At 43.7% G+C, this 18695-nt stretch overlaps 1 pseudogene; it reads left to right on the top strand.

Moving 5' to 3' along the window:
- LOC117354994 overlaps window positions 1-18208 on the top strand; it is a 52806-nt pseudogene extending 34598 nt beyond the window's left edge.
- Window positions 18209-18695: the final 487 nt, after the last annotated feature.

Genomic DNA, 18695 nt, shown 5'->3' on the forward strand with positions numbered 1-18695 from the left:
AGGCAGCATATTCTTGACTGATGGGTGACGGCACCGACGGAGCCCCGGTACGAACAATTTTAGAGTGATTGCACTCTAAGAACTTTAGAAAGTTCTAGCTAGGCCGCACCGCGCGTGCGCGAGTGCCTTCCCGCCCGACGGAGGCGCGCGGTCCCCAGTTTTCTTAATTCCGCGGAGCTAAGAAGACGCGTGTTTCCAACGGCTGTTGGAAAATTTTTCTGATTCACTTGCCTTCCCGCTCGTGCGTATTTTTTCTTCATATTTTCTTTTCTTTCTTTGTTTGATTTCGTTTGTGTAAAAAAAAAAAAATTGTTTTATTTTTCATTTTTTTCGATCTGCCCCGGCGGGGCCTGTTGGCACCATCGAAGCCTCGGGCTTCGATTTTGCTACAGCAGTTTTTCCATTCATGCCCCCATCACCGGGTTTCAAAAAGTGTCAGCGGTGTGCGCGCCCTATATCCCTCTCCGACCCACACAAGTGGTGCCTCCAGTGGGTCCGGACCATAGGGCTGAAACCTGCACCCGCTGTAGTTCTTTACAAAAGAGAACGTTAAAAAACAGACAAATTCAACAGCGGATCCTTTTTGGTACCGCGATGGAAGTTACACCGGTATCGACGTCGACGACTTCCTCCAAATCGACACCGACTGTCTCGGCACCGCAAGATACATCGCTGGTGTCGACTCCTGTGGGTAAGCCGGCTAAGAAGCCTTCCCCTACTGTTCTAGGGCCGCCAGTCGAGCATGCAGTGAGCCAAGTCCTGCAGACTGAGCGCCGGCCCCGTAAGCGCTCCGCTCCCATTTAAGTCACTGCCTCGTCATCGGCATCGACTTCACCCGAGCGTCGAGCAGCACCGAAGGTACCGAGCAAGAAAAAAACCGGTACCGGTGCCATCGGGACCAACGTTGGATGAGCGCATTGCCTCTATCCTCCAGGTCCAACTTAAGGAGCAACTCCAACATTTGCTCCCAGCTCTGTTGACTCCGAATCTTCCAGTGTCGGTACCTAGTGAGCCTTCGGTGCCGACTGTCGATCAGCCTCTTTTATTGACATCGACTTTATCGGCACCGCACAAATCTCTGTCCATGCCTGTTCTGTCAGCAGAACCGAAGCGGCGTACTACTCCCACGATTTCTGAACCGGTACCGTTCTCTGAACCCCGTACCATACTACACTCTCCAGGTACCGTTTCCACCCGTTCAGGGAAATCGGTACGCAAGACTAAGCATACAGAACCATCTACTCCACTGTCTCAGGGCCGTCTCCAATCGGTACGGGACCCTGACTTGTGGGATGACTCTGATCCCCTCGGTACCGAGGAAGATTATTCATCTGATGAGGATGATCCATCGGTGCAGGATCCTGCGGCTAAGCCAGAGCACTCCTCCACCAAATTTTTAAGGGAGATGTCAGACACCCTTTCTATTCCTTTAGAGTCTGACTCTAAAAAATCCAAGGCATTTCTGGATGCTTTGGATTTTGACCAACCTCCTAAAGAGTTTTTGAAGTTGCCCCTCCATGACATCTTGAGGGAAACTTTTTATAAGAATTTGGAAACTCCTTTGACGATCCCAGGTGCCCCAAGAAAACTGGAATCTCTTTATAAAGTGATCCCAATTCCAGGATTTGACAAACACCAACTTCCCCATGAATCTCTGCTGGTGGAGTCAACTCTAAAGAAATCTGCAGGAGCTAGTGTATACGCCTCTGTCCCTCCTGGCAGAGAAGGAAAGGCCATGGATAAATTTACCAAAATGCGATGTTGGCCAACCATTCAGGTAATTACGCATTCCACTTCTCTTTTTACCTGAAGCATCTCATTCAACAGGTGACCTCTTTTCAAAGGTATATTCCGGACCGTAAACTTCCTGCTTTTCAGCAATGTACTTCTAGTCTTTTGCAACTCAGAAAGTTTATGGTCCGTTCAATTTATGATACTTTTGAACTGACATCACGGGCTACTGCTATGTCTGTGGCAATGAGAAGGTTGGCATGGCTACGGGTCTCAGACCTGGATGTAAACCACCAGGACCGGCTTGCCAATGCGCCCTGCCTAGGGGATGAGCTATTTGGGGAGTCCATGGATACCACCACGCAAAAGCTCTCCGCCCATGAAACTAGGTGGGACACCTTGTTGAAAAACAAGAAGAAACCTCCTCCTCCTCGTCCATTCAGGCAACAATCTTCATATCAAAGGAGGTTTTCTGCTCGACCGGCTCAGCCTCATCCTCCTCAACCTCGCAGACAGCGTCAACAACAGCAACAGGCCCGTCAGCAACAACAGTCTACTGTAAAGCCTGCTCCTCAACCTAAGCCGACACAGCCCTTTTGACTCTCTTCTCCAGGGCATTGCCAGTCTTCCTCCCTCCTGTCCTCTCCCTCAACCCATAGGAGGTCGACTCCATGTTTTTCTTTCTCGCTGGGAAGCAATCACCTCCGACCAGTGGGTACTTGCTATCATCGCCCACGGCTACTCCCTAAACTTTCAGACTCCTCCACCATTAAGTCTGCCAAAAGAGTCTGCTTCCAACAAGGCTCAGTCCCTCCTCCTCGCTCAGGAGGTTCAATCCCTCCTTCTTCTCAATGCCATCGAACCTGTTCCTCAAGACCAGCGAGGCCTGGGATTTTACTCCCGGTACTTTCTAGTACCCAAAAAGACCGGAGACCTCAGACCTATATTGGATCTCAGAGATCTCAACAAGTGTCTGGTCAAGGAGAAGTTCAAAATGTTATCTCTTGCAACCCTATATCCTCTTCTCTCTCAGGGCGACTGGCTATGCTCCCTCGATCTCAAGGAGGCGTACACTCACATTCCTATCCATCTAACGTCCAGGCAATATCTACGCTTCCTCGTCAACCAACATCATTACCAGTACAGGGTGTTACCCTTCGGTCTAGCCTCCTCCCCCAGGGTATTCACCAAATGTCTGATTGTGGTCGCGGCTTATCTCCGCTCTCACAATTTTCAAGTCTTCCCTTATCTGGACGACTGGCTAATCAAGGCTCATTCTCCTCAGACCGTTCAACTTGCTACCAATCAGACCATTCTCTTCCTTCAACTGTTAGGGTTCGAAATCAGTCGACCCAAGTCGCATCTAATTCCAACTCAACGGCTCCAATTCATTGGAGCCATTCTGGACACACTTCAAATGAGGGCATTTCTTCCAACAAAACGCCTTCACAACATACTGCATCTCTGTCAACGGGTGTTGCAGCAAACGTCCATCTCTGCAAACCACATGATGATACTCTTGGGCCACATGGCCTCCACAGTGCATGTCACTCCCTTCGCACGTCTCCACCTACGTACTCCTCAATGGACCTTAGCGAACCAGTGGTCTCAAGTGACAGATCCTTGTTCACAACTCATATCTGTGACCTTGTCTCTTCGGCAGTCGCTTCTTTGGTGGTTGACATCTTCAAATCTATCCAGAGGTCTGCTGTTCCATCTACCTCCTCATCAACTGGTCATCACCACGGATTCCTCCCCCTATGCATGGGGAGCTCACTTAAACGAGTTTCAAACTCAGCGGTTTTGGACTGCCCAGGAAAAGAAACACCACATCAATTTCCTGGAACTCAGAGCGATGTTTTACGCCCTCAAGGCTTTTCAACATCTTCTTTTTCCTCAGGTACTACTCATTTGCACAGACAACCAAGTTGCAATGTACTACATCAACAAACAGGGAGGGACGGGATCCCGTCTCTTGTGTCAGGAAGCTCAAAGGATTTGGACCTGGGCGACTGCTCGTCACCTATTCCTGAAGGCAGTCTACATCCAAGGGGAACAGAATTGCTTAGCAGACAATCTCAGCAGAATTCTTCAACCTCACGAATGGACTCTCGACCCCTCGACTCTCCAGTCCATTTTCTCTCAATGGGGCACACCTCAAGTGGATCTTTTTGCAGCTCCCCACAACCATCAACTGCCCCTGTTTTGCTCCAGACTTTACTCTCCTCACCTTCTGGAACCCGATGCATTTCTCCTGGATTGGACCAATCTCTTCCTTTATGCATTTCCTCCTCTTCCGCTCATGCTGCGCACATTATTCAAGCTCAAGAGGGAACAAGCCACCATGATTCTCATCGCTCCACGGTGGCCCAGACAGCATTGGTTCTCCCTTCTCCTTCAACTCAGTTCCAGGGAACCCATACCTCTTCCACTGTTTCCTTCACTACTTACACAGCATCAGCAAACTCTACTTCATCCCAGCTTACAGTCTCTGCACCTGACAGCTTGGTATCTCTCGGGCTGACTTCGACTCACTCTCTCCTTTCTCAGCCTGTCCGTTCTATTATTGATGCCTCCAGGAAACCGTCTACTCTTCAATGTTACCAACAAAAGTGGTCTCGGTTTTCTTCCTGGTGCCTTTTGCATCACCATAATCCCATGTCTACAGCAGTGGGACTGGTGTTGGACTATCTTTTGTCCTTATCTGACTCTGGTCTTAAATCCTCTTCGATAAGAGTTCACCTTAGTGCTATTGCAGCTTTTCATGAGCCGATTCATGGAAAACCCCTCTCAGCTCATCCCTTGGTTTCAAGGTTCATGAAGGGCCTTTTCAATGTGAAGCCACCTCTTAAGGCCCCTCCTGTTGTATGGGATCTTAATTTGGTTCTTTCTGCGTTAATGAAGCCTCCTTTCGAGCCTTTGGCCACAACGCATTTTAAATTTCTAACTTGGAAAGTGGTCTTTCTTATAGCTCTCACTTCTGCCAGGAGGGTCAGTGAGCTCCATGCACTGGTGGCTGATCCACCTTTCACTGTTTTTCACCATGATAAGGTCGTCCTCCGTACACATCCAAAATTCCTTCCTAAGGTTGTGTCTGAGTTTCATCTTAACCAATCCATCGTTCTACCTGTTTTTTTCCCAAAGCCTCATTCTAATCCAGGTGAACAGGCTTTGCACACCTTGGATTGTAAACGTGCTCTGGCTTACTATCTTGAACGCACCAAACCTCACAGATCATCTCCTCAACTGTTTTTGTCCTTTGATCCTAACAAGTTGGGTCATCCTGTATCTAAACGCACCCTGTCCAATTGGCTTGCTGCTTGCGTTTCATTCTGTTATGCTCAGTCGGGCCTGACACTGGAAGGTTCTGTCACGGGCCACAAGGTTAGAGCTATGGCAGCGTCTGTAGCTTTCCTCCGTTCAATTTCCATTGAGGAAATCTGCAAGGCTGCTACTTGGTCCTCAGTTCATACTTTCACATCGCATTATTGTCTGGATGCATTCTCCAGACGGGATGGACACTTAGGCCAATCTGTTTTACAAAATTTGTTTTCCTAATGGCCAACCTTCCCTCCATCCCTCTTTTTGTTAGCTTGGAGGTCACCCATCAGTCAAGAATATGCTGCCTGCTTGTCCTGGGATAAAGCACAGTTACTTACCGTAACAGGTGTTATCCAGGGACAGCAGGCAGATATTCTTGCGTCCCTCCCACCTCCCTGGGTTGGCTTCTTAGCTGGCTTATCCTAACTGGGGACCGCGCGCCTCCGTCGGGCGGGAAGGCGCACGCACGGTGCGGCCTAGCTAGAACTTTCTAAAGTTCTTAGAGTGCAATCACTCTAAAATTGTCCGTACCGGGACTCCGTCGGTGCCGTCACCCATCAGTCAAAGAATATCTGCCTGCTGTCCCTGGATAACACCTGTTACGATAAGTAACTGTGCTTTATCCAGGGACAGCAGGCATATATTCTCACAACCCGCCCGCCTCCCCGAGGTTGGCTTCTTTGCTGGTTATGTGAACTGGAGACCACGAGGAGGGGATGCGCCCTCTAGTGGAGCAGGAGGCATGCATGCGTGGTGCAGCACAGCAAGCTTGAATCTTCAATCAAGTTTGCTTGAAATTCTGTCCGCATCGGGGCTCCGTAGATGACGTCACCCACATGTGAGAATATATGCCTGCTGTCCCTGGATAACACCTGTTACGGTAAGTAACTGTGCTTTTTATGCAGTGGAACGACGTTAGCCGTTTTCCAGTCCATGGGTACTCTCCCCGTAATGAGGGAGAGATTGAAGAGTACGGATAGCGGTTCCGCCAGGACATCACACAACTCCCTGAGTACTCTGGGGTGTAGATTGTCCGGTCCCAGGCTTTATTCACCTTGAGTGTTGTCAGCTCACAGTAGACGTCTCCGGGTGTGAACTAGAAATTCCAAAACGAGTCTTTCACTCTTTGCTTTGTCTGTAAGTGTGGACCGTGACCCGGTGCTTCGCTGGTGAAGACCAAGCAGAAGTACTCATTCAGAAGTTCCGCTTTTTCGGAATCTGATTCCACGTACTTCCCGTCTGTTTTTTTTTAGGCATACTATCCCATCTGTGTTCCTTTTCCTGTCGCTAATGTACCTGAAGAAGGATTTGTCTCCCTTTTTGAGGTTCTTCGCTAAATTTTCTTCCACTCGAAAGGCATTCGGGGACTGTCGGGATCTTGTGGTGCTGAGGAGTGTCAGGGGTGAAGTAGGGGAATGTTTGTGGGGCTTCGGGGCATGATGAGGCCAGCAGCAGGAGGGAGTGGGCATCCGTCCTGCTGGGGGATGTCGCAAGGGGTGGAGGCAGGAGGTATTGGGCATGCCTCCTGCCGCAGACATCCAGAGATTGAGGAGCTTCAGGGGTTCCGGCAGAAAGGAGTGGGCATCCCTTCTGCCAGGCAACTTTGTAGGGGAGATGGGTTCCCTGCCGCGGCTGCTAAATTGATTGCCTCAGGGAGATTCCCATGTTACGATCAGCTCAGCGGCAAGAAGATTCGCTAACCAGCACCTGTGACATTGACGCCGGTTAGAGAATTGGGATGGTTAGGTGGAGTTAGGCGTCTGTCCATCAATGGTACGTGCGTGTGTGATTCTGAAAAGCCGCTTAGGCAGCTGCTGAGACCCCAAATGTCTTTTTTTCTGCTTGCTTTAGTTTAATGACATGGGACATGTCCTGGGCTTTTCCCATGTCATTGCCATCCCTTTTAATTCCGCACCAGGAAAACTACCAGTATTTGACTATCTGGGACTAATCTAGTTATCAGCTTATGCTTAGTGCCCCTGGCTGAATATTCACCTATAACAAATTAATACAAATGAATAAAAGTAATTACTTAAAAACGATTTGATATCATATCTAAGAAAGCACAAAATAATCCAAATGAGAGAGAAACATTCTACAGCTGTATATTGTGATAACAACTTTTATCATCAAACAGGTTTAAAATGTCTTCAGAGGATCCATGAGAGTGAGAGGCCATTTACATGTTCAGAATGTGGGAAAAGATATAGTGGTCCTTCAGCTTTAAAAACACACAAGAGGATTCATACTGGAGAGAAACCATATAGCTGTTCAGAATGTGGTAAAAGCTTTAGTCTGCAATCAACTTTAAAAACGCACAAGAGGATTCATACTGGAGAGAAACCATTTACATGTTCAGAATGTGGTGAAAGCTTTAGTCAGCAGTCACATTTAAAAAATCACAATAGGATTCATACCGGAGAGAAACGATTTACATGTTCAGAATGTGGGAAAAGCTTTAGTCGGCAGTCACATTTAAAAAATCACAATAGGATTCATACCGGAGAGAAACCATTTACATGTTCAGAATGTGGTAAAAGATATGGTGATCCATCAGCTTTAAAAAGGCACATTATGATACATAGTGGAGAGAAACTATATACCTGTTCAGAATGTGAGAAAAGCTTTAGTCGGCAATCAACTTTAAAAAGCCACAAGAGGATTCATACTGGAGAGAAACCATTTACATGTTCAGAATGTGGGAAAAGATATAGTAGTCCCTTAGCTTTAAAAATACATAAGAACATCCATACTGGAGAGAAACCATTTACATGTTCAGAATGTGGCAAAAGATATAGTGATCCCTCAGCTTTAAAAACACACAAGTGGATTCATACTGGAGAGAAACCATTTATATGTTCAGAATGTGGTAAAAGCTTTATTCAGCAATCAACTTTAAAAAGGCACAAGAGAGCTCATACTGGAGAGAAACCATTTACATGTTTAGAATGTGAGAAAAGCTTTACTCAGCAATCATCTTTAAAAAGGCACAAGAGGACTCATACTGGAAAGAAACAATTTACATGTTCAGAATATGAGAAAAGCTTTAGTCAGCAATCTTTAAAATATCACAATAGGATTCATATTGGGGATAAACTATTTACATGTTCAGAATGTGGTAAAAGGTTTAGTCAGCAGTGTCATTTAAAAAATCACAATAGGATTCATACTGGAGAGAAACCATTTACATGTTCAGAATGTGGTAAAAGGTTTAGTCAGCAGTCACATTTAAAAAATCACAATAGGATTCATACTGGAGAGAAACCATTTACATGTTCAGAATGTGGTAAAAGACATAGTGATCCATCATCTTTAAAGAAGCACAAGAGGATTCATACTGGAGAGAAACCATATACCTGTTCAGAATGTGGTAAAAGCTTTAGTTGGCAGTCAGGATTAAAAAGACATGAGAGGATTCATACTGGAGAGAAACCATATCATGTCCAGAATGTGGCAAAAGTTATAGAGATCCCTCAGCTTTAAAACTACACAAGAGGGTTCATACTGGAGAGAAACCATTTACATGTTCAGAATGTGATTTAAACTTTAGTCGACAATCATGCTGTGCAGAATGTTGTAAAAGCTTAAATGGGTATCACATTTAAAAAGATAGAGAAAGAGTCATACAGGAGATATAGAAAGAAAGTGTATATGAACGTTTAACAGTGGCAGAAGGAACAACTATCAAGCAGAAATTCCTGATAGAAAATATTGTACAAAGCTAAAACTAATATTAAAGAGTGTACTAACATTACACCATTTCTGCATTCTTCTATAGCTTTGGTATTCTTGACTCTCATCTATAACTTTAAGTGTAGACTGTACATTTTTAGACTTGAAGAAGGGATGAACCTCATAGAAATAGATTATAGACAATTCTCACTGTCTCAGGCTGAATATTGACCTATAACAACTCAACAATGAATAGAAATTGGAATACAACTAATTATGTATAAAAACTGTGATTATCCATATGGGAGAGAAAGATTCTCCATCGCTTGAGTACCTGAATAAATTCATGTTTACCGTTCTGAGCTCCCTTGGGAGAATGGTATAGAAAATTAAATGAATGAATGAATGAATAAATATATATCTTATGATTAAACTTTGTATCATCAATCAGGTTTAAAATGACTTCAGGGGTCCTTGAGAGTGAGAGGCTATTTACATGTCTAGAATGTGGTTAAAGCTTTAATGACTAATGAAATTTAAAACAGCACAAGAGGCTTCATATGGGGAGTAATTACCCTTAAAGGAAACAATATTCTTGTTCAGAATGTGGTAAAATTTTTTAGGTGGAATTGGCTTTAAAGGGGCAGAAGAGAATACATACAGGAGAGAAACCATATACCTGTGGTAAAACCTTTAGTTACAAATCACACTTAAAACTGCACATGAGGATTCATACTGGAGTAAAACCATGTGGAGAGGCATAATCGAAAGTGTGCCTAAGTCTTAGGTTGGATGTCTTGTGCAAGATGTCCACAAACCCAGTAGGGAAATTGTCCATTTTCAAAGCTGCCAAACATCTATCTTTTATTTTTGAAAAAGAGCTAGGTATAAGTTTTGATCCTTAGAACATCTACTTTATTCCTCATTTTCAAAAATAAAAGTGTCCACGTGAGAAACATACAAAAGCAAGTTTTGTAGATGTAGCCACCAACTACTTTGATCTCGGCAGAAAGAATCCCTATCAGCTGAGCCAGTTTCGAGGATTCCCAGTGGCTCAGCTAATAAGGATTGCCCCTGCCAGGATCAGCTGAGCCGTTGAACCCTACACCCATCCCCCTGACATCCCTAGACCTTTCTGACATTCCTCCTACATCCCTGGGCCCCCTCCCACATTCCCGGACTACCTATACCATCATATGAGAAAACAGAAGGAGGGAAGCCCATCCCCTCCTGCCTTCAGTGCCCCACGCTACAAATGACAGGGCTTTCTCCCTCCCAATGCCACAATGGTAAATCGTAATTGTTTTTACCCAGTTCCTCTGCACTTTTCTTGTATCCCTACTGCCGGTCTTAGGTTGATTTATTCCAATCCAGATGGAGTTCGGATTATCCTAACTCCATCTGGATCGGAACAGAAACCCACTCTCTCCTGCCGGTCCAGATGGAGTTATGAGGATATCGGACTGAGTAGCGTTGCTCGGTGCTTCCACTGCTGCTGGAAAGACAGCCAAGAGTGTAATATTTAAGAAATAAAACCTTGTTTGTTATGTGTTAATTTGTACACTGCAAGAAAGCATTTTCATTAGGCCTGATTTTAAGAGTGTCTGAAAAATAAAACAAATATAAATGATAATTAACATTTTTTCTTCATACAGTATACTTTGTGTTTCTTTTCAATTTGTGGTTTCCATAATTAATTAATATGATTAATTAATATTATTTGAGGCTAGTAGGGATACTGCGGGGGATGGTGGGTCGATAGTTGCAGAGATGAGGCGGTAACAGGGATGGTGGTCGCGGGGATGGGACGGGGATAAATTTTTTTCCCCGTATCATTTTCTAACTCTTAGTCCAGTGAGTTTCCAGTTTTTCCATCCCATTGGAAAAATAGGTTCTGACAAACCCTGCAAAATACTCATTGATGGCGTCAATGACATCCTTGTTTTGAAATTTACCAAAAACTTTTCAAATGCACCACTGTTACCAAAAGATTGACATAGGGGACGTGATCAATTCCAGACCGCTGCACTCATCTCTCATCTGGTGGCACCATTAAGAAGTACGTGTTGCGCACTTTCAAATGTATATATCAGATTTCCAGTGTTGGCACATTTTCAAGAGAAAAACAATAGTTGCCCTGACTTATGAATCAACCCACGTGCAGTAGGCTTTTGTCTGACATTGCTTTCAGCGCTACGGCTGTGGTGTTTTTCACTTCATTATCTGAAGAGAACTCTTTCCACGCAGTTGTTTTTTTCAGGGTTGAGAACATTTCAAGAGTTTTATAACTGCTCTTTCCAAGTTTAGCACAAAATTCAGTCACACACCTCTGGCGTATGAAGTCAACCCAACAATGATGTACATGAAAAAGTTACTATGAGTTTTTGCCTCTTTGGCTAGGAGGAGGCTTTGGTGCATAGGAAGAGGAATGGACAGTAAGAAAAAGGAGGTATTGATGCCCCTATGTAAGACCTTGTTTGATTGGAAAAACTATGTGGATAGGCTACATCCATTCCCCCAATTCTTCCATATATTCCTCAGTTCTTAATTCTATCTCAGGGGAGATCAAATAAAGAAATCTCTCACAAAACTGTGGTTAAAATAGTCAAAGCTTTGAGGAGTATTTGACTGTTTACTGAAGTTCGTAAGTTCACAGTCAAAAGTCTCATCATATTACCTGGGCTGGTCATTTTATTGGAAATTGACATAATTCATTAATTCATTATTAAACAGACGTAGGTGGTAGGTCCTCCAATTACAAATTGCATACTTCAACAATATTCTAATGGGTCTATCCAAGTCATATGATTTCCCATTAATTTTACTTCCTTAGCAACAATGACTTAACCCATCACATGTTATTGGCGTCATCTCTTGTCAGCAATAGAAGGAAGTGGACAACATGCTGACTTTGCACACGTGTTCTATTCTATTGGAAATATCTTGAGCTCATCAATACATGAAGAAGGACACGGTACTACTCGAGAGGGTCCAGAGAAGAGCGACTACAATGGTTAAGGGACTGGAGGAGTTGATGTACAGTGAGAGATTAGAGAAACTGGGCCTCTTCTCCCTTGAAAAGAGGATACTCGGCACATGATCGAAACATTTTAGATAATGAAGGGAATAGTCTTAGTAGATAAAGACAGGTTGTTCACCCTCTCCAAGGTAGAGAGAATGAGACGGCACTCTAAAGTTAAAAGGGGATAGATTCCGTACAAACGTAAGGAAGTTCTTCTTCACCCAGAGAGTGATAGAAAACTGGTACGCTCTTCTGGAGGCTGTTATAGGGGAAACACCCTCCAGGGATTCAAGACAAAGCTAGACAAGTTCCTGCTGAACCAGAACGTACGCAGGTAAGGCTAGACTCAGGCAACTGGTCTTTGACCTAAGGGCCGCCGCGTGAGCGGACTACTGGGCACGATGAACCACTGGTCTGACCCAGCAACGGCAATTCTTATGTTCTTAATATTTGCCCTAACTAGGTAAACAGGAAAAATATGTTTCTATAAACAAATATGTTAGTGTGACTTTTAGCTCATTTTCAGGGACCTATTGTCATGGCTCCAACATCTTGTTCTAGACATTAACCCCAAATATTTTGTTCTATTAAGGAAACATATGTTCTTTAGCACTCTCCGGACCGGTACAGTTTAATCTTTACGAGTGGGTTATATATCTCATCATGACCAACAGGTAGAGACTAAAACCAAAACTGTAGAATAGTACATAAGAGGTACCTTCCCCTAGTCCTATCATTCTTCTTTCAGTCTCCAGCAGGTGTGAGTGAGCTGTACCCATCTCCCTTGGTAGGGCTGTTGGAATTTGTTTAGGGATCCTAGTCCCCGTTTTTGTGCCAGATTGATCTTGGGTGGGCCGTGTTTGGGGGTCCGTCCGACCTCGGAGATGTCAAACCTGGCGGATCTCGTGCTGGGTCCCTCCCCCCATTTCCTCCACCTCCCCAACATTTTTTTAGAGGTGCCTCAGCAGTAAGCCTTGCTCCCTAAGTGAAGCAAGGCATGCTGCTTTGAGAGCCAGTGGAGTCTGTTCTATAAAAAATCCTAAGGTAGTGCCGGTCTGAAGGGTTGCTTTCCCTTTAAACATGCTGTAATTCCTCTTTGAGGTATTGAATTATATGGGTATATCTGGTTGGTACGCCGCAGCATTACGTGCCTTATATTCGACACCTACAGCAAGACTACTCGTCAATGACATTATTACTGACCCAATCCCTATTGAAAGAGGTACCCGACAGGGCTGTCCCCTGTCTCCCCTCTTATTTTTGTTGTACTTAGAACCCTTTCTTCGTACTGTAGCTCTCGACCCTGACATTGTGGGTGTGGACATCAGGAACCATTCCCTCAAAGTGTTAGCCTTTGCGGATGATCTCCTATTTTTGCTAACTGACCCCCCGCACTCTATTACATATCTATTGCAAGCACTTGACAAATTTAAAATCTATTGGGGCTTTACGTTGAATTACCAGAAATCTATGGCATTAGCCAGCCCAGTGACATTACAGCAAACATGGAGAGGCCACTTCCCCTTTACATGGCCCTTGACCTCGATTCGCTATCTGGGGGTCTGGATACCTAGAGACCTTACGACTCTATGACAGCAATATCACCCCACTGCTTCATGATACCTCACAAAATCTACAGAACTGGTCCACTTTCCCCCTTTCGGTGGTGGGTCGGGTAGCCCTTTTTAATATGGTGCTCTTTCCCAAATGGTTATATCGTTTTCAAGTCCTGGCTCTGCTATTATGTTTTACCCATAATACACGGTTAACGAGATTTACAACACTTTCTTTGCGGAGGTAAGCGACCCCCGTATGCAATTTCTTCAGATGTGCTTACCTAGGGATAAGGGGAGCTATGGTATATTGAATGTACGTTGGTATGCCATGGCTTGTCAGATGAGACATATTAATGATTGGTTCAGAGGGACTTCTGATTTTACTGCTACACCATTGGAGCTATCTTTGTTGGATCCTGTATCATGTGAGCTAATTCTTGCATGTGGCAGATCCACGGATACTTCCTTTGATATCCCACTATCCGATCTTTGCGCCAGCTCGGCGAACCTGGAAGTGGGTGTGTAAATCTGCACAACTGTCTTCTGGGGTGTCTTTATATTTACCAATACAGGGTGATGGAGCGTTTCAATCGGGATTGCAAACTGCCGCCTTTTCTAGAGGGAAGGCACAGGGACTTCAGTATCTTTTTCACCTGTTTTCAGAAGAGGGGAGCCTAGCAACATTTGCGGAACTACAACAAACTTTTGACTTACAGTCTAATGACCTATTTGCTTATTACCAGATTCGCCATTATGTGCAGTCCCTACCTGTGACTTTTCTTACTAAGGACAGCAGGGAGGCTCTTTCGGAACTCTTTAGCCTTTCAGCCCAACAGAGGATTCCTTTACGGTTTCATATTGTGGGGATCCGGGACTGTCAATCGGGGCCCCAATCTGGACATTTTAGCAGCAGCTTGGGCTGAGGACTTACACTGTCAGTTAACGGTTCAGCAGCTCCAGCCGGTCCTGAAGAACATTCAAAAGGTGTCTCCTAACATCACCCACTGGGAAATGCAATTGAAAATTGTTCTGAGACTTTGCATTCCACCGGAACGAGCAGCCCGGATGGGGATTACTGCATCTCATTCTTGTCCGAAATGTAATCAGGCTCTTCTTTAAGTCATATGTTTTGGGCCTGCCCCAAAAATTCAACAGTTTTGGAGACATCTTGGACATTATACTACAATGCTTTGGGGGATCGTATCTGCAATGGTTTGGGAGACCTTATCCCATTCAGATGCACACGGGGGAGAGGGGGGGGCAATAAACTAATAATAGATGGCTGAGGGAAAAGAAAATTCCAGTAGTAAAGCTTCCGAATGAGGAAGAGAGTCAACAAATACTGCAGCTCCTTTGCCTGAGTCTTGCCAGTCCCCATCCTCTTCTAGACTGGCGATTTCGATCAAAGACCCTAAACTCTGAGGGGCAGCATTGTAGTAACAGCACCTCCTCTCCCAGACGCAGCCACGTCTCCGTGAGGCATAAGACAATCTAAATGTTGGAGCTCTTATTAGATCTTTAGAAGTCACGGCCTGAGATTGTGTGTTGTAGAGGAGCACAAGGAAAACAACAGCCAGCAACACAGGGAATTCAAAGAAAGAAGGAAAAGTCCCAATCCCTCCCGAGAGTTCACCCCAAGGAGCACGACCTGATTCCGTTTTAGAATCACTCTTTGGCGAGTAGAGATGACATCTAATCTAATCTTTGGTTTATATACTCGGTTCACATATAATTAAGACGAGAGTACATAGCAGAAAACAAAGAAGGAAGTACTAATTAAAAACTAAAGTACGTAAGAAAAGCATAAGAAAAATAACTATAATATCATTTTGTTGGTTCACAAGTCCCTCGCTCTGGAAAGTCCGTTCAGCAGCATTCAGGACTGAAAGAGAGGAGCAGAGCAGCAATCACTAGGAAATGGTCCATCATACAAGCAACAGTAGCAGCGCTGACCATCCCAGCACGATCCAGGCAGTGGTGGAGTCAGGTCAGACCTCGAAATGATGCGGATGTACAGTGGAGACATTCAATGCTGTTAACCGCATAGCTAACTGAGCAAGTAAGAACAGTCCTGTGTCCAGTTATCTATTTGGGAACTACACTATATATACCGGCAATATCCACATAGCTTCCAGCCAGCACCAATGAACCAGATTTTTAATGCCGGTGCCCAGGTATGGCCCAGTATGTGACTATCTGGGACTAATCTAGTTATCAGCTTATGCTTAGTGCCCCTGGCTGAATATTCACCCATAACAATTCAACAATTACCATATTTTTCACTCCATAAGACACGAGAACTGACGGCAACCAATCAGAAAGCAGGCAGGAGCGCGGAAAGCTCGCGCCTGACCTCCATTGCTCCTGTCTGGGAAATAGAAGGTGGCTAGCAGGGAGGAATCACGCTAGACCACCAGGATGATATTTTTAATAACGTATGATTACGGCAGGTGTTTGCAGGGGGGGTGTTGGGGTGTAAAAAAGATGTGGCTTTTGACGGGGGGGGGATTTTTTTAATGGGACGGAGGGTTAAAAAAATTGTACCTGTGGGGGGAGGGGGAACTGGCTAGGGGTTTGGATGACTGGCTGGCTGCCACTATTTGTGCCTACTACTAGACATGCCCTGTACCCTGTCCCAGCCTACTACTAGACCACCAGAGGAGGGACAGGGTACAGGGCATTTGGTTCAAAAAAATTTTTCTTGGTTTTCCTCTTCTACAGGTGGGTGCGTATGGTCAGGTGCATCTTATGGAGTGAAAAATACGGTAAAACAAACAGGAATAAAGCTAATTACTTAAAACAGTATCTAAGAAAGCACAAAATAATCCAAATGAGAGAGAAACATTCTCCATCTGTTTATTGTGATAGCAATTTTTATCATCAAACAGGTTTAAAATGTCTTCAGAGGATCCATCAGAGTGAGAGGCCATTTACATGTTCAGAATGTGGGAAAAGATATAGTGATCCCTCAGCTTTAAAAACACACAAGAGGATTCATACTGGAGAGAAACCGTATACCTGTTCAGAATGTGGGAAAAGCTTTAATTATCCATCAACTTTAAAAACACACAAGAGGATTCATACTGGAGAGAAACTATATACATGCCCACACTGTGCTAAAAACTTTAATTATCCATCAACTTTAAAAACACACGAGAGGATTCATACGGGAGACAAACCGTATACCTGTTCAGAATGTGGGAAAAGCTTTAGTCAGCAATCAACTTTAAAAACACATGAGAGGATTCATACAGGAGAGAAACCGTATACCTGTTCAGAATGTGGGAAAAGCTATAGTGATCTCTCAGCTTTAAAAATACACAACAGGATTCATACTGGAGACAAACCGTATACCTGTTCAGAATGTGGGAAAAGATATAGTAATTCTTCAGCTTTAAAAAGGCACAAGAGGATTCATACTGGAGAGAAACCATATAGCTGTTCAGAATGTGGTAAAAGCTTTAGTTGGCGATCAACTTTAAAAATACATGAGAGGATTCATACTGGGGAGAAACCATATTCATGTCCAGAATGTGGGAAAATATATAGTGGACCCTCATCTTTAAAAAGGCACAAAAGGATGCATAGTGAAAAGAATCCATATACCTGTTCAGAAGGTGGGAAAAGATATAGTGATCCCTCAGCTTTAAAAACACACAAAAGGATTCATACTGGAGAGAAACGATTTACTTGTTCAGAGTGTGGCAAAAGATATTGTGATCCCTCAGCTTTAAAAACACACAAGAGGATTCATACTGGAGAGAAACAATTTACTTGTTCAGAATGTGGGAAAAGATATAGTGGTCCTTCAGCTTTAAAAACACACAAGAGGATTCATACAGGAGAGAAACCGTATATCTGTTCAGAATGTGGGAAAAGATATAGTAATCCCTCAGTTTTAAAAATGCACACGAGTATTCATACTGGAGAAAAACCATATACCTGTTCAGAATGTGGTAAAAGCTTTAGTCAGCTGTCACCTTTTAAAAATCACAAGAGGATTCATACTGGAGAGAAACCATATTCATGTCCAGAATGTGAGAAAAGATATAGTGATCCCTCAGCTTTAAATAGGCACAAAAGGGTGCATAGTGAAGAGAAACAATATACCTGTTCAGAATGTGGGAAAAGATATAGTGATTCCTCAGCTTTAAAAAGGCACATGAGGATTCATACTAGAGAAAAACCATATACCTGTTCAGAATGTGGTAAAAGCTTTAGCTGACACATTTAAAAAATCACAAGAGGATTCATAGTGGAGAGAAACCATATTCATGTCCAGAATGTGGGAAAAGATTTAGTCAGCTGTCACATTTAAAAAATCACAACAGGATTCATACTGGAGAGAAACCATACTCATGTCTAGAATGTGGGAAAAGATATAGTGATCCCACATCTTTAAAAATGCACAAGAGGATTCATACTGGAGAGAAACCATATACCTGTTCAGAAAGTGGTAAAAGCTTTAGTCAGCAATCGGCTTTAAAAATACATGAGAGGATTCATACTGGGGAGAAACCATATTCCTGCTCAGAATGTGGCAAAAGATATGCTAATACCTCAGCTTTAAAAACACACAAGAGGATTCATAGTGGGGAGAAACCATATACCTGTTCAGAATGTGGGAAAAGCTTTAGTCAGCTATCAATTTTAAAAATACACGAGAGGATTCATACTGGAGAGAAACCATATACCTGTTTAGAATGTGGTGAAAACTTTATTAAGCAGTCATATTTAAATGTTCACAAGAGGATTCATACTGGAGAGAAACCATTTACATGTTCAGAATGTGATAAAAGCTTTAGTTAGCAGTCACATTTATAAAATCACAAGAGGATGCATACTGGAGAGAAACCATATTAATGTCCAGAATGTGGGAAAAGATATAGTGATTCCTCAGCTTTAAAAATACACAAGACGATTCATATTGGAGTGAAAACATATGCTGTGCAGAATGTTGTAAAAGTTTAAATGGGAATCAGATTTTTGAAACCCCAGCCTACATAACATCAAGCTATGCCTATTGTAACCCACACTGAACACCACAGCACTCCAAGTGGCTACATTGAAAAAGAACACTAGCATGTGACCCAGCCTGGAGTCATCCCACAGGACTGGACTGACACAGTTCAGGAACAATAATCAAAACCACACAAGTAGAGGTTTGAACCAAAATCTTTCACTTTTATTTATCAAAATAATAATGTCAGGATAGCATAAACATAGATGAGTTTGGCAAAAGTAAAATTTCATACAAGCCAAACTTCAAAGAGAAGGGAAAAATAAATAGTTCAAAATAAAGTCCAAACTTTCACCTTCTTACTGACTCAGTCAATACTGCAACTGAGGTTAAAGCTCTCCTCAGTGCTTGCACAGCCTGCTTCCACGCAGGT

Source organism: Geotrypetes seraphini, chromosome 2 (genome assembly GCF_902459505.1).
Source record: "Geotrypetes seraphini chromosome 2, aGeoSer1.1, whole genome shotgun sequence".
NCBI classification, from domain to species: Eukaryota; Metazoa; Chordata; class Amphibia; order Gymnophiona; family Dermophiidae; genus Geotrypetes; species Geotrypetes seraphini.